Genomic DNA, 5623 nt, shown 5'->3' with positions numbered 1-5623 from the left:
CCTGAATTTGTAGATAGACACTGCTTAAATTTGGTTCTACTGAGGAATGATTTTCTACATCTATTGTGATTGGAAGTTTTCTTGGGTACAGTCATCTTGGCTGGCAACACTGGGCTGTGGTCTCTCAGTTTGTAGTCTATCCATCCAGGCCCTTATGGCTTTTAGCATCTTCACTGAGAGGCAGTTGTTATTCTCATAGGTCTGCCTTACAATATTATTTAATTTTTTTGCTTGTGGACTTAATACACTTTCTTTGTTCAGTAGATTTAGTGTATTGATTATTATTGTGTTGTGGGGAAATTCTTGTCAGTCCAATCTATCTGGTATTCTTTATATGACTTATAGCTTGATAGGCACCTCCTTATTTAGGTTATGGCAATATTCTCTTTGGTTTTGTGGAAAGCATTTTCTGTGAGCTTGCCCCCAGTTTTTATCCTTCCTCTATTCCCATTATTCTCAGATTTGGTCTTTTCACCAGTGTACCAGATTTCCTTGATGTTTTGTGCCTGGGTGATTTTTTAGATCTCACATTTTCTCTGCCTGGGGTATCCACTTGTCCAATTTGTCTTCAATGTCCAAGACTCTCTTCCATTATTTGTACTTTGTTGGTGAGGCTTACAACTGAGGATTTGATTGAACTTCCTGAATTTTTCCTTTCCAGGTTTACCTCAGTTTAGTGAATCTACTTCTGCTTTCATGATTTGAACATTTCTCTTCATTTCATCCCACTGTTTGTGTTCTTCGATCTTCTTTAAGGTCCTTGAACTTATTTACACTAGCTATTTTGAAGGCTTTGTCTTGTGCTTCAGTTACATTGTATTTCTCAGGGGCTTTGTTGGGTCTGTGTCCCATTTCTGGGTTTCTGTTAAACCCTTTGGACCTTAGGAGAGGGGTGATGGCTGTGGGTTGTATAGTAGGAAGTGCATCTGAGTTCCTGCCAGGTGTGATCACTGGGGTTGCTGTGTAGAATGCCTTTCTAGCTACTGGGGACTGACAGAAGTGAATGATAGTCTGGGGGATGTGAGAGGGTCCACAGGAGGGAGGGAAGCTCAGTCTACCATGAGGATCTACAGAGACCCAGGAGGTGGAGATAGCGAGAGAAGATGGGCTTCTGTAGATGTCTACTACAGGACTGGGGATGAGACTGGGAAATTGGAACTAGAGGAAGAGAAGGAGAATTAAAATCACCTGATTGGCAGGTTAGTGTGGCCAATGGGTTTCCAGGTAGAGAAGGACTCTGGATATTGTTGGCTGTGACCAAGGGATGGGGTGAGGAAGGAGGTCCAAGTGTGGTAATAAGAACTACACAGCTCCTAGGGAAGGCAGACAGGGAAGACAGGCCTGCCATGGTCTGCTACAGGGATGGGGATGATAGCATGAGATCCAGTACTTCTCTCTTGACCCTTCTCTCTAAGGTGCCTCTGGGTCTATGTTCTCTTGACGTTTTCACTATAGTGAAAGACATTAAAGTTATATTTACTGCATGGTGAGGAGTGATGTACACATTTAATCCCTGTGCTGGGCAGGAGGCACACACATGGGGATCTCTGTGAGTTCAAGGTCAAGGCCAGTCTGGTCTATATAGAGAGGTCCAGGTCAGCCAGAGCTCCACGGGGAAAACTGCCTTCAAGAAAATTTTGCTTCAAAAAAAAAAGGAGGGGACTATTTTGATTAGACGATGATACAGAGATGCTCTTTTCCAGACACGACTGACATGATTCTAAATGTCTTCTCTATAAGCCTCGTCATATATTTCCTTGAATCTTAGGAGATTTCTACTAGTGTTTCACAGAACATGTTTTCTATACCCCAAATATCACTACACTGTCTTCAAATTCATTACTGTCTTCAGAATAGATTTTGTGGGTGGATGGGGACATAATCTTATATGGAATTGGGCTGGTCTGAATTCATGTTGCTTCCTCAGTTTACTCAGTGTTGGGATTAGAGACAAGCGCCACCGAGCCTGACTTAGATAATTTATTGCTTTCCACATTAGGTTACAATGAATGATTATTCACTTTTGTAAAATGTAATAAGAATATTATGGTTGAAGCTACAGGTCCCACTCTGACCCCAAACCCTCCTATCCCCCATAACTTCAGCAGAACTCTGAAACACAGCCTACTACACAGACAGGGCCAAGAGGTGAGTGACCACCTGCCCCGCAGGACACTCTCTAGGCCTTCCATACGAGAGCAAAACCCTGGACCCTTATCCCACCTACCCTGGCTTCTCTAGCCAGCCAGAAGGAAGTTTCTTTCAGATAGGCTGTCCCAAAACCCCCATCCCAGCCATCAGACCCTGAAAGCTTCAAGTCCCACTGTGCCCCCAAACCCTCCTATCAAACACTCACAACCTCAGAGAAATGCTGAATCACAAGCTGCAACTACACAGAGACGACCACGAGAGAGGACCACGAGAGAGGACCACGAGAGAGGACCACGAGAGAACTCTGATGCACAAGCTGTGACTGCACAGAGTGGACCAAGATAGTGAATCAAGAGAGCAGGCAAGAGAGAAGGACAAGAAAGGGGGCCAAGAGAGACCTCAGTGTCTCACTGAGACACAGACAGTGGCAGTACACAGAAGACCAAGAACACTTCTCGAAGACACAGATGGCCACTGGAATGATTGGAACAAGATGCAAAGACACTGGCAACATTAACTGAAGGAAGAGATGGGTAGACACCAATGTATGAATTCATCCAACAACCTAAAAAGCAATATGGTAACACTAGAACCCAATCGTTAAACCATAGAAAGACTTGATCATCCTAACCCAGAAGAAGCAGAAGAAAATGATTTTAAACATAACTTTATGAGGATGTTGGAGACCTTTAAAGGGATATGAAAAATTCCCTTAAAGAAATGGAGGAAAAGAAAAATAAAAAATTAGAAGAAATCAATAGATATCTTATGGAAACCCAAGAAAACCAAGGAAAACCAATCAAACAGGTAAAGCAAACAGTTCAAGACTTGAAGACTGAAATAGAGGCAATAAAGAAATACAGACAGAGGGAATTCTGAATATGGAAAATCTGGGTAAATTAATGGGAACTACAGAGGCAAGCATAACCAACAGAATAAAAGAGATGAAAGAAAGAATCTCAGGTGTTGAAAATACTGTAAAGGAAATACCATTGGCCAAAGAAAACTTTAAATCCAACAAATTCTTCTGGTTCCTGCCCTGTAATTCACTAGGAGATGGGCATTTAAACCAAAACAAACCCTTTCCTCTTCAAGTTGCTTTTGGTCATGGTATTTTACTACAGCAATGGAAATCCTAAGTATGACACAACATTGCTTCTTTCTCTGAGATCAGACCAAAAAGGAAACGTGTCTTAACAAGAGTTCTACCACAATTATTAACAGGGCAGACATACTGGGCCAGTGGGATTTCTCTGGTTGAAAATCTCAGAGTTCAAACTGCCTTTGACCTAAAACTTCATTCCACTAAGATGCTGAAAGGAGAACGCTACCAGGAGAGATTTTGCCAGGGATGCTGCCTTGTTTGGGTTTGTGTCTGAGCTGATCCTCTAAGAGCACAGCAGGAGGCTGGGAATATCACATATCACCATCAGACCACAATGCCACAACATGACCAGCTTTAAGTTCCCAATGCCTCTGATGACACCAAAGCACTAGTTGTGTTTCAGAGAGTCAGTCATAGGACACTCACTTGGGCTTCGTCAACATTTTAAGTGCTATTCAGTGTGCAAAATTCTGAAGTTCTTAGCTTCAGCCAAATGTTTTCTTAAAATATTTTCCTATGATTCTGAATCAAAACAAAACAGTATGCTTATTCCTGTGTGTCATAGACGCTCCCTGGCAGGCTCGAATCTGTGGATAAAAAGATGGCAGGTAGAGGCACAGCAGACACTGACTACAAACCACAACAATGACCAGCACAGCAAGACACAGCCGAGGGTGCAGTAATGGCATATCTATCTTTAGGGAACCAACAGCCACTTAATTGGACCCAAGGCCCATTCAAAAGTAGGGGATTCATGCCTGGTACTGTAACCTAGCCAACCACCCATGGCTGATGAGGCCATGAACCCTAGAGGAGAACCCATTACTGACACTTTCCTAAACCAGTATAGTTCCCAACTCCAGTCTAAATAGTTATCCTTATATCCACAGAGAAGTGTAACTCATGCTGATATCAAAGAAACATATTTTGGCAGCAGATGGAGACTATCCCAGAAATTCACACCTGGTCAAAATGCAGAGGACAACTAAGATTGGGGTGCCCATCCATAATTGATACATCTGCAACATAACCCTTAGACCTAAGGCCCAGGAAACAGCACAAAAGATGTTCTGGGCAGAAAAACTATAAAAACCAGATGACCAGAATGCCTGCTGAGAAGAAAACAGTGTTTTCTATACATGACACAGAAGAGCACCCATGAAATCTTAACAATATGGCCACCTAAGCAAGACTTGTACAATGATATAACTAGCTAATATTTCTAGGTAGATGGAGATAAATCTCACAAAGATCTTCCACTTTCATATAGAAGTCATTTAATTGATCTTTACTAAGAAAATGAGCAATTTTTTCTTTCCCAAAGTTTAACAATTTCAAAACAAACTCAATGCTTCACAATATTATGAAAATATCTGAAAGTTTTCTATTTCTTTTCATTTCATTTTTACTGAAAACAACTTTATTGTAAAGATCTTGCTAAAGAAAGGAATATAGAAAGAAAAAGTGAACAAAAGAAAGAAATATAGGGGTCCCTGTTTAGGTGCTGAGGAGTTCCATCTCGTCGGGTGAGTGTGTGCTATCCAGGGGCGGATTGTCCCCGAAGAGAGCACAAACCCCCCTCCCCCAGCTCCTGCTGCAGGGCTGTCTTTCTTACACAGCAACCAGCTCCCCAGCGCCCCCCCTCCCCAAGCCTGCCCTGCTGTCTGCTAGGTCCTTTGCTCAAGAACAGTTCTCTGCTCCTACACTAAGCCTACCCACCTGGAGCAGTGAGTGCCTGCATACTGGGCAGGCCTCAACGTACCCTGTAGGGAGCCTGGGCACCTTCAGCTTGTGCTGCAGGGTCTCCTGTGCTCTACTAAACCCTGCCCTGCCTGCCACGTTCTTCCTTTTGTCCCCGGCTCATTGGGCTACCAGGCATCCCTGTTTAGGTGCTGAGGAGTTCCATCTGGACAGGTGAGTGTGTGCTATCCAGGGACGGATTGTCCCTGAAGAGAGCACAAACTCCCCTCCCCCAGCTCCTTCTGCAGGGCTGTCTTTCTTACACACGACCCTGTCCCCAAGCCTGCGCTGTTTGTAAGGTCCTTTGCTCAGGAATAGTTTTCTGCTCCTACACTAAGGCTACTCACCCAGAGCAGTGAGTGCCTGCCTATGGGTCAGGCCTCTAGGACCCCCGAAAGGGATAGCGGGCACCTTCAGCTTGTGCTGCAGGGTCTCCTGTGCTCTACTTGACCCCGCCCTACCCCCCAAGTTCGCCCTTTTGTCCGTGGGTCATTGGACTACCAGGCGTCCATGTTTCGGTGCTGAGGAGTTCCATCTGCACGGGAACGGTTCCTGCTTCTACACTGAGGAGATACACCCAGAGAGTCAGTCACAGCAAAGACTGGACCAAGACACCAGGCCTCTCCT

Source organism: Microtus ochrogaster, unplaced genomic scaffold, assembly GCF_000317375.1.
Source record: "Microtus ochrogaster isolate Prairie Vole_2 unplaced genomic scaffold, MicOch1.0 UNK14, whole genome shotgun sequence".
NCBI classification, from domain to species: Eukaryota; Metazoa; Chordata; class Mammalia; order Rodentia; family Cricetidae; genus Microtus; species Microtus ochrogaster.
This window is presented reverse-complemented; position numbering follows the sequence as displayed.